The 10,806-nt window shown below is 40.0% G+C and overlaps 1 long non-coding RNA gene across 1 annotated transcript; it reads left to right on the forward strand.

The window, feature by feature from the left end:
* Positions 1-9,887: 9,887 nt before the first annotated feature.
* LOC138673936 (uncharacterized) lies at positions 9,888-10,256 on the forward strand. The gene is made up of 3 exons (XR_011320379.1): positions 9,888-9,970; positions 10,040-10,107; positions 10,183-10,256. It is a non-coding gene; the product is annotated as an uncharacterized lncRNA (long non-coding RNA).
* The last annotated feature ends 550 nt before the right edge of the window (positions 10,257-10,806 follow it).

Genomic DNA, 10,806 nt, shown 5'->3' on the forward strand with positions numbered 1-10,806 from the left:
TGGTTTATTTTTTGCGAGGCAACGCACACGCCAATATAAGTCTATGGGTGCGTGTGAAACATCGCACTGCACTCGGATACACCTGCTTCCGACTTGTACTGTATATATATGATGCAGGTCGTGAAAGCGTTAAAATGCTCACTGCACCCCTAGATAAAGTTGGGTATATTCTCTAAAGTTTTTTTTTTTTTGCTACTTTGGCACCCCAGGGCTCTCGGAAAATGAGATGTCATCTGTAATCTGTTGTAGCAAAAACTGCACTTCAAAAGACAAGTGGCGCGCCATCCCCCCGAGGATTTCCGTTTACCCACACAGTAGTTTCTGATTACATATGGGGTAGCAGTGGACTGTATTGCACAACTAACTGTGGGCTCCATTTTCTCCTGTCACCCTTGCTAAAATGAGAAATCTGTTGCTAAATCAACATTTTTGTGGAAAAAAAATCATAATATTTCATTTTCAGGGCTCACTATTATAAAATGAGCAATACCTGCAGTAAATAAATAAATAGCAATAGTGCATGAACATGACATAGGGTACTTAGTTAATATAATTTTTTATAGAAATGTAAAAGCCATCCCACCACGTCAAGGTGATCTTATTCGGAATGGTCCTAACCTCTAGTAATCGTACCATGTGTAAAATGTCGGAAATGTGTATAACAGCTGAGCAGGAACGGAACCCAACTATGGACACCCAGTAATTGGGAGCTATATAAACGTAATGTCCAGCTCAATGAAAGGGAGGCCTCACCCTTACCTGCATTGAATACAATAACCTGAAATATAAAAAGGTGAACTGGAATACATGTTGAAAAACAACCCATATATAGAGTCATTACAAACAGAGTGATCTATTTCAATTGTTCATTTCTGTTAATGTTGATGATTATGGCTTACAGCCAATGAAAACCCAATAGTCATTATCTCAGTAAATTAGAATGCTTAAAAAGCAGTCTAATTTACTGAGATAATGACTATAATGATAATGACACCAGCTTGAAAAAGGATTTTAAAATCTGAAATGTTGGCCTACTGAAATGTATGTTCAGTAAATGCACTCAATACTTGGTCAGGGCTCCTTTTGCATCAATTACTGCATCAATGTGGCGTGGCATGGAGGCGATCAGTCTGTGGCACTGCTGAGAGGTTATGGAAGCCCAGGTTGCTCTGATAGCAGCCTTCAGCTCATCTGCATTGTTGGGTCCATGTGGTATTTCTGTAATTGCACCAATCCGAAGAATAAAGTCGCCTAATCACTTATACCGTACGAGGAACGGCGTAAAAAATAAATAAAACCAATTCTTCACATTCTGTTGATTTTTTTTTTAATTCTGTTTCCCAAAGATCTCAGGCTCAGTGTACATTTATAACCCTCCCAAAACTATTCATAGTACAAATAGAAAATATATCACTTTATTGACTATCAATAAAGTGATATATTTTCTATTTGTACTATGAATATTTTTTGGGGTTATATATTGTGCTTGGTATTCTTAGTTTTTTGTGATCAATGCATTTGTGGTATTTTCTGTATGGGTGTTTTCGGCGTACATTTATCCTGCGCTCTACGCTGAGCGCTTACACTGGGGTTTCCGTGTAAATCTCTAAAATACGTGATTTAGACGGAACCTCTGGCGGAAGATTCCCTATATTGAGGCACATGGAGGCACTGTGGACGCTATAGGACCTGTGATCTGGTGGTGTCCGTCTAGGATTGTACAAAAGTGCCGTCTGCCACAGTTTTGTGCACTTCTGAAAAGAAGGACATAGCAGAACAGAGGCCAGACGGAGTCCAGAGTAACTCTGCTGCCTCATTATAGTGAACGGATCCATCACTAAAATGAATGGTTTCCATCTGTCACGGAAAACTCAGGAAAACTTGCACATCACATTTTGGGGTCCATTTTCTCCTTTTGCCCCTGTGAAAATGCAAAATTTGGAGCTAAAAAAGATTTTTGCGGGGAAAAATGTGATTTTATTTTCACGGCTTAACGTAATATACTTATGTGAGGCACCTGGGGGTTCAAGGTGCTCAATACACATCTAGATAGGTTCCCTAAGGGGTCTAGTTTCCAAAATGGCGTCACTTGTGGGGGGTTTCCACACTTTAGGCACATCATGCACTCTCCAAACATGACATGGCGTCCGCTAATTATGGAAGCAAATATTAGATTTAAAAAGTCAAATGGCGCTCCTCTTCCGAGCCCTGCCGTGCGCCCAAACAGTAGATTTCCCCCACATATGGGGTATCGGCATGCTCAGGAGAAATGATACAACAAGTTGTATGGAGCAATTTCTCCTGTTATCCTTATGAAAATGCAAAATTTGGAGCTAAAAAAGATTTATCTTGGAAAAATGTGATTTTTAATTCTTTTTATTTTTACGGCTTAACGTTATAAACTTCTGTAAAGCACCTGTATGTTCAAGGTGCTTAATATACAACTAGATAAGTTCCCTAAGGGGTCTAGTTTCCAAAATGGTGTCACTTGTTGGGGGTTTCCACTGTTTAGGCACATCATGCACTCTCCAAACATGACACTGTATCCGCTAATTATGCCAGCAAATTTTACATTCAAAAATTGAAATGGCGCTCCTTCCCTTCCGAGCCCTGCCGTGCACCCAAACAGTAGATTTCCCCACATATGGGGTATTGGCATGCTCAGGAGAAATTGCACAACAAATTGTATGGTCCATTTTCTCCTATTATCCTTGCAAAAGTAAAACAAATTAGGAATAAAGGAACATTTTTGTGACAGAAAGTGTTTGTTTTTTCCTTCCACATTCCAAAAATTCCTGTTAATAATAATAATAATAATATGAAGCACCTGAAGGATTAATAAACTTGAATGTGGTTTTGAACACATCGAGGGGCGCAGTTTTTAGAATGGTGTAACTTTTGGGTGTTTTCTGCCAAATAGACTCCTCAACGTCACTTCAAATGTGAGGTGGTCACTAAAAAAATGGTTTTGTAAATTGTGTTGAAAAAATGACAAATCGCTGGTCAACTTTTAACCCTTATCACTTCCCAACAAAGAAAAAAATTGTTACAAAAATTGTGCTGATGTGACATGTGGAAAATGTTATTTATTAACTATGTTGTGTGATATGACTCTGATTTAAGGGCATAAAAATAGAATTTTGACAATTGTGAACTTTTCTAAATTTTTGCCAAATCTCTATTTTTTTCACAAACAAACGCAACTCATATCAAAGAATTTTTACCACTATCATAAAGTACAATATGTCACGAGAAAACAATCTCAGAATCAGTGGGATCCATTGAAACGTTCCAGAGTTATGACCTCATAAATTGATAGTGGTCAGAATTGTAAAAATTGGCCCGGTCAGGAAGGTGAAAACAGGCTTTGGGGTGAAGGGGTTAAAAAACCCAACCCCCAAAAGACACTTCTCACCACACTCTGTTCCCCTAGTGTGATCATTGGGTCTGAGCAATATAACAAGTGAAGTCTTTGCACAGGAGGCACGTAGTAGTGATGTCTCTACTCCACCATTTTACAACCAAATATGCTCCAGACTCCAGAGCATAATAAATGTAACATGGAACAAATGGTAAAGAATTCTGATACTCACCTTTCCGCTCACCTCACTAACCCCTCGGCTCACCGTCCGCTGCCCCCTCCTCGTTGCATCTTCTGATCCCTGCCGCTCACTTGAGAATCTCTGGACCTTTTACAATGAACCAGGACTTTTGGCTCTGATCTAGTCCATGTGTGTACAGCGTAATCGTGTGAAAGCTCAGTACATATCCCTACATCGTGTGCAGTGACCTTGCGCGCATGCGCGGAAGACCTGGCTCAGTATGAAGGACCTGTGAACTTCAGAGATGGCAGTGGGGATCAGAAGTGATGACAAGGTCTACATGAGAATCGGAAGAGCTGGAGAAGAGAGCATTGAAGAGAGAATAAGGATTTTATTTTTTTTTAAATTTTGATGGCCCTTTATGGCTCAGATAAATGGTAGCCTGATATACGCAGAAGTGAATTACAAAAGATCTGCGTTTGGTAAATGTGGAATTTTTTGTAAAATTTGAGTAGAATTCAGTTTCTTTCAAATTTCTTCACTCATCCTAGTAGATGCCAGTTCTACAGAACATGTTAAGAGATTGAAGAACAGTTCTAGATGGTGACTTACAGGTCACACTCTTTCTTACAGAGTTCTCCGGAAAACACTTTATTTCTCTCGCTGTTACTGCACCATGTTGGTGGCCATCACCTGGGTCAGAATGCAGAGGTAATGCACCCTGAAATAAGGAGGCATAAAGACATTAATTAAAATTGACGGAGCAACGACATGTTACCTATTCGTAATGATTCCACCATTTCATCCTATGATGCATGTATATGAACTTGATTATGAAGAATTAACTTCTTTTCATAAGTTCACGGGAAATTGCACAGAAACTTTTTTTTGCTGCCTTCGACTTAATTTGCTCGATTTCATGTTTGCTCAATATCTCTGATCTGTATTTAATTTCAATTAAATCTATAGACCAGAGATAGAAAGTGACATAGATTCTCTCCCCCACACCTTCCTTTCCCAGCACCATGTCTCTCATCCTATTTTTTTTTAGACATGGTTTCCTCGCTGTCTGTCTCCACTAATGACCTTAGATTGAGATGTCGCTGCGCTTAGGAAAGGAAACTGAAGGCTGATTGATACCCGCTCTGACAGCAATTATCCTGATTATGGGAATGGTGCGCCGTGCTGCCACCAGCAGGGGTCTACATGCGTGTTAGGGAGGTGGGGGGCTGGATTAATTCAGGCAGAGTTTTCCCCGGGGGGATTTAGATTAGAGAGCGTACCAGGAATAATACTGTCTCGTCTCTGTAGTATAAAAGCAGATATAATAATGTGGATCTGTAGTGATAGTTATAAAAACCAATACAAATCTTCAATGATTGCATCCAAGCTATAAGTGCTGTGAAACTGTGAAAACTCTGCAATTCCGACATGTTTTCTTGGGTTTTGTGTTTTCGGCACACATTTCGTGGCAAAAATTTTTCCACATCATGACTCTCCAGATCAGTATGATTGCGTGGATATCAAACTTGTATAGATTTAGATTTTTCATGTAAGTAGAGAAAAGAAAAATTCAGAAATTATTAAAAATGTTTTGGCTTGTGTCGCCATTTTCTGAAACCTGTGAAGTTTTTATTTTTCTGTCAATTGAGCTGGTTGATGGTTTGTTTTTTTGCTCGACAAGTTGACTGTTTTATTCTGACCAATTTTGGATGTTAAAGGGACTCTGTCACCTGATTTTGGAGGGAACAATCTTCAGCCATAGGGGCGGGGTTTTCGGGTGTTTGATTCACACTTTCCTTACCCGCTGGCTTCATGCTGGCTGCAATATTGGATTGAAGTTCATTCTCTGTCCTCCGTAGTATATCCCTGCACAAGGTGCAATCTTGCCTTGCGCAGGCGTGTACTATGGAGGACAGAGAATGAACTTCAATCCAATATTGCAGCCAGCATAAAGCCAGCGGGTAAGGAAAGTGTGAATCAAACACCCGAAAACCCCGCCTCCATGGCTGAAGATTGTTCCCTCCAAATTCAGGTGACAGAGTCCCTTTAACAACATTTTGATCTGTTTTTATTGCATTTTTTAGGGGGTATATGGTGATCAAAAAAACGAAATTCTGGCGTTTTGATTGTTTTTATATCATTACTTGATTGTTTTTATATCATTACTTGTTGCCGATCAGGTTAATTATTTTTATACTTTGATAGATCTAACTTTTATAAATGGGATGATAGAATATATACTGTTATTACATTTTTTCTTATTGACACCTCTCCATTACTGGACTTGATGTCACCAGACAAAACAAAGGTGACATCAACCCCACAGCTACAGTTAGGTCCATATATATTTGGACAGAGACAACATTTTTATAATTTTGGTTATAGACATTACCACAATGAATTTTAAGCAAAACAATTCAGATGCAGTTGAAGTTCAGACTTTCAGCTTTCATTTGAGGGTATCCACATTAAAATTGGATGAAGGGTTTAGGAGATTCAGCTCCTTAACATGTGCCACCCTGTTTTTAAAGGGACCAAAAGTAATTGGACAGATTCAATAATTTTAAATAAAATGTTCATTTTTAGTACTTGGTTGAAAACCCTTTGTTGGCAATGACTGCCTGAAGTCTTGGACTCATGGACATCACCAGACGCTGTGTTTCCTCCTTTTTGATGCTCTGCCAGGCCTTCACTGCGGTGGTTTTCAGTTGCTGTTTGTTTGTGGGCCTTTCTGTCTGAAGTTTAGTCTTTAACAAGTGAAATGCTGCTCAGTTGGGTTGAGATCAGGTGACTGACTTGGCCATTCAAGAATATTCCACTTCTTTGCTTTAATAAACTCCTGAGTTGCTTTGGCTTTATGTTTTGGGTCATTGTCCATCTGTTGCATGAAACGACGACCAATCAGTTTGGCTGCATTTGGCTGGATCTGAGCACACAGTATGTCTCTGAATACCTCAGAATTCATTTGGCTGCTTCTGTCCTGTGTCACATCATCAATAAACACTAGTGACCCAGTGCCACTGGCAGCCATGCATGCCCAAGCCATCACACTGCCTCCGCCGTGTTTTACAGATGATGTGGCATGCTTTGGATCATGAGCTGTACCTCGCCTTCGCCATACTTTTCTCTTTCCATGATTCTGGTAGAGGTTGATCTTGGCTTCATCTGTCCAAAGAATGTTCTTCTAGAACTGTGCTGGCTTTTTTAGATGTTTTTTTGTAAAGTTCAGTCTAGCCTTTTTATTCTTGATGCTTATGAGTGGCTTGCACCGTGCAGTGAACCCTCTGTATTTACTTTCATGCAGTCTTCTCTTTATGGTAGATTTGGATATTGATACGCCGACCTCCTGGAGAGTGTTGTTCACATGGTTGGCTGTTGTGAAGGGGTTTCTCTTCACCATGGAGATTATTCTGCGATCATCCACCACTGTTGTCTTCCGTGGGCGCCCAGGTCTTTTTGCATTGATGAGTTCACCAGTGCTTTCTTTCTTTCTCAGGATGTACCAAACTGTAGATTTTGCCACTCCTAATATTGTAGCAATTTCTCGGATGGGTTTTTTCTGTTTTCGCAGCTTTAGGATGGCTTGTTTCACCTGCATGGAGAGCTCCTTTGACCGCATGTTTACTTCACAGCAAAACCTTCCAAATGCAAGCACCACACCTCAAATCAACTCCAGGCCTTTTATCTGCTTAATTGAGAATGACATAATGAAGGGATTGCCCACACCTGTCCATGAAATAGCCTTGGAGTCAATTGTCCAATTACTTTTGGTCCCTTTAAAAACAGGGTGGCACATGTTAAGGAGCTGAAACTCCTAAACCCTTCATCCATTTTTAATGTGGATACCCTCAAATGAAAGCTGAAAGTCTGAACTTCAACTGCATCTGAATTGTTTTGCTTAAAATTCATTGTGGTAATGTCTATAACCAAAAAAAAAATGTTGTCTCTGTCCAAATATATATGGACCTAACTGTATTACCCCACTTGCCACTACTACAGGGCAAGTGGGAAGAGAGAGGCTAAGTGCCGGAATTGGCACATCTTAGAGATGCACCATTTCTGGGGCGGCTGAGAGCTGGTGTTTGTAGCCGGGGGCCAATATCCATTGCCCCTTCCTGGGCTATTAATATCAGCCCGCAGCTGTCTGCATAGCCTTTTCTGGTTATTAATTATAGGGGGACCCCACGTCATTTTTGGGGGGTTCCCCCTATTTAATGGCCAGTAAAGGCTAATTATACAGCTATGAGCTGATATTAATAGCCTGGGAAGCTCCATGGGCATTACCTCCTCCCAAGGCTATAAACATAGTAACATAGTAACATAGTTAGTAAGGCTGAAAAAAAGACATTTGTCCATCCAGTTCAGCCTATATTCCATCATAATAAATCCCCAGATCTACGTCCTTCTACAGAACCTAATAATTGTATGTTACAATATTGTTCTGCTCCAGGAAGAGATCCAGGCCTCTCTTGAACCCCTCGACTGAGTTCGCCATCACCACCTCCTCAGGCAAGCAATTCCAGATTCTCACTGCCCTAACAGTAAAGAATCCTCTTCTATGTTGGTGGAAAAACCTTCTCTCCTCCAGACGCTAAGAATGCCCCCTTGTGCCCGTCACCTTCCTTGGTATAAACAGATCCTCAGCGAGATATTTGTATTGTCCCCTTATATACTTATACATGGTTATTAGATCGCCCCTCAGTCGTCTTTTTTTCTAGACTAAATAATCCTAATTTCGCTAATCTATCTGGGTATTGTAGTTCTCCCATCCCCTTTATTAATTTTATTGCCCTCCTTTGTACTCTCTCTAGTTCCATTATATCCTTCCTGAGCACCGGTGCCCAAAACTGGACACAGTACTCCATGTGCGGTCTAACTAGGGATTTGTACAGAGGCAGTATAATGCTCTCATCATGTGTATCCAGACCTCTTTTAATGCACCCCATGATCCTGTTTGCCTTGGCAGCTGCTGCCTGGCACTGGCTGCTCCAGGTAAGTTTATCATTAACTAGGATCCCCAAGTCCTTCTCCCTGTCAGATTTACCCAGTGGTTTCCCGTTCAGTGTGTAATGGTGATATTGATTCCCTCTTCCCATGTGTATAACCTTACATTTATCATTGTTAAACCTCATCTGCCACCTTTCAGCCCAAGTTTCCAACTTATCCAGATCCATCTGTAGCAGAATACTATCTTCTCTTGTATTAACTGCTTTACATAGTTTTGTATCATCTGCAAATATCGATATTTTACTGTGTAAACCTTCTACCAGATCATTAATGAATATGTTGAAGAGAACAGATCCCAATACCGACCCCTGCGGTACCCCACTGGTCACAGCGACCCAGTTAGAGACTATACCATTTATAACCACCCTCTGCTTTCTATCACTAAGCCAGTTACTAACCCATTTACACACATTTTCCCCCAGACCAAGCATTCTCATTTTGTGTACCAACCTCTCGTGCGGCACGGTATCAAACGCTTTGGAAAAATCGAGATATACCACGTCCAATGACTCACCGTGGTCCAGCCTATAGCTTACCTCTTCATAAAAACTGATTAGATTGGTTTGACAGGAGCGATTTCTCATAAACCCATGCTGATATGGAGTTAAACAGTTATTCTCATTGAGATAATCCAGAATAACATCCCTCAGAAACCCTTCAAATATTTTACCAACAATAGAGGTTAGACTTACTGGCCTATAATTTCCAGGTTCACTTTTAGAGCCCTTTTTGAATATTGGCACCACATTTGCTATGCGCCAATCCTGCGGAACAGACCCTGTCGCTATAGAGCCCCCAGTCACTGGCTTTCCCTCTCTGTTTGGAAAATTGCACGGGAGCCCATGCCATTTTTTTCCCCAATAAGAATCTTTAATTAATAATTGTATTGGTCACTGACCTCTATATAACTACCTATTCTGCATGGATTTGCTGTATGTAAACCATGTCTTCTATCCCGTCGGCTCCTGCATTGATTTTACAGATGCTGGCAAATGAATTACCAGCTAATCTTCTATCTACCTCTCTATGAAATATAACTATATATATTCCGTATATGTGTATATATACTGTGTATATATATATATATATACATATATATATATTTATATATATATATATATATATGTGTGTGTACAGTACAGACCAAAAGTTTGGACACACCTTCTCATTTAAAGATTTTTCTGTATTTTCATGACTATGAAAATTGTACATTCACACTGAAGGCATCAAAACTATGAATTAACACATGTGGGATTATATACTAAACAAAAAAGTGTAAAACAACTGAAATTATGTCTTATATTCTAGGTTCTTCAAAGTAGCCACCTTTTGCTTTGATGACTGCTTTGCACACTCTTGACATTCTCTTGATGAGCTTCAAGAGTTAGTTAGATGCGCAACAACTGTCCTTCATCTGGGTAAGCAATACCTTTTCTTTTCACCTGCATTCTAGAGACTATGCCCCTTACCATCCATATATGTTACAGGCACGCTGATCCACTTGGGACACCGTCCTTAATGTTAGTGACGTCTCCTATTATACTCTACAATCAGGGTGAGCCTTACATTTAATATATGATTCTGGTCCATACAACATGGATTGCTCATTACATGTATATACATTTTTTAGGTTTGGCCCATACATCCTGTATATCTGGTCCACGCCATATGGTTACATGGTTACTGTTCCATGTCAAATCTGAAACCTTATACCTTCATGTCTCATTAGACTACTGGTTACACTTGGTTAGTATACCACTTTTTACTAGTACATTGTTTCATGGTACTACATTCGTTGTTCTGTCTCCGCCATCTAATATTGTTACCCTGATTATTTGCTTGCATAATTGCAGTTTCCTCAGTATACAGTATTGATATATTCATGCCTTTATTCATCTGTGATGCTTTGGCTCCCTCTAGCGGTCAGAGTTATGTTGGCAGTTCAACCTTGTTTTTGTATTATCCATGTCTGATTCTCCTCCTCCTTTGCAATGCATTATGGTAGCTCAGCCTCCATTTCCCTCCATTTTTCCTTTCACTTTCTTCAGTTTGCCTTCAAGGAAAGACGCTTCACTTCATCCCCCTTGCGATTGCATTGCCGGTATGTCTTTATGCTTCATATAGATATTCCTGCTCTATATTAGCTTAGTTTAACCGGTTGTACTCCCAGTTTAGTCACTAGCTTTCTAAATGTTATGCATAATGTATATCATGTGTATTATGTATCTGTTCTATGCCATGCACTGATTCTATG

Source organism: Ranitomeya imitator, chromosome 4 (assembly GCF_032444005.1).
Source record: "Ranitomeya imitator isolate aRanImi1 chromosome 4, aRanImi1.pri, whole genome shotgun sequence".
NCBI lineage: Eukaryota > Metazoa > Chordata > Amphibia > Anura > Dendrobatidae > Ranitomeya > Ranitomeya imitator.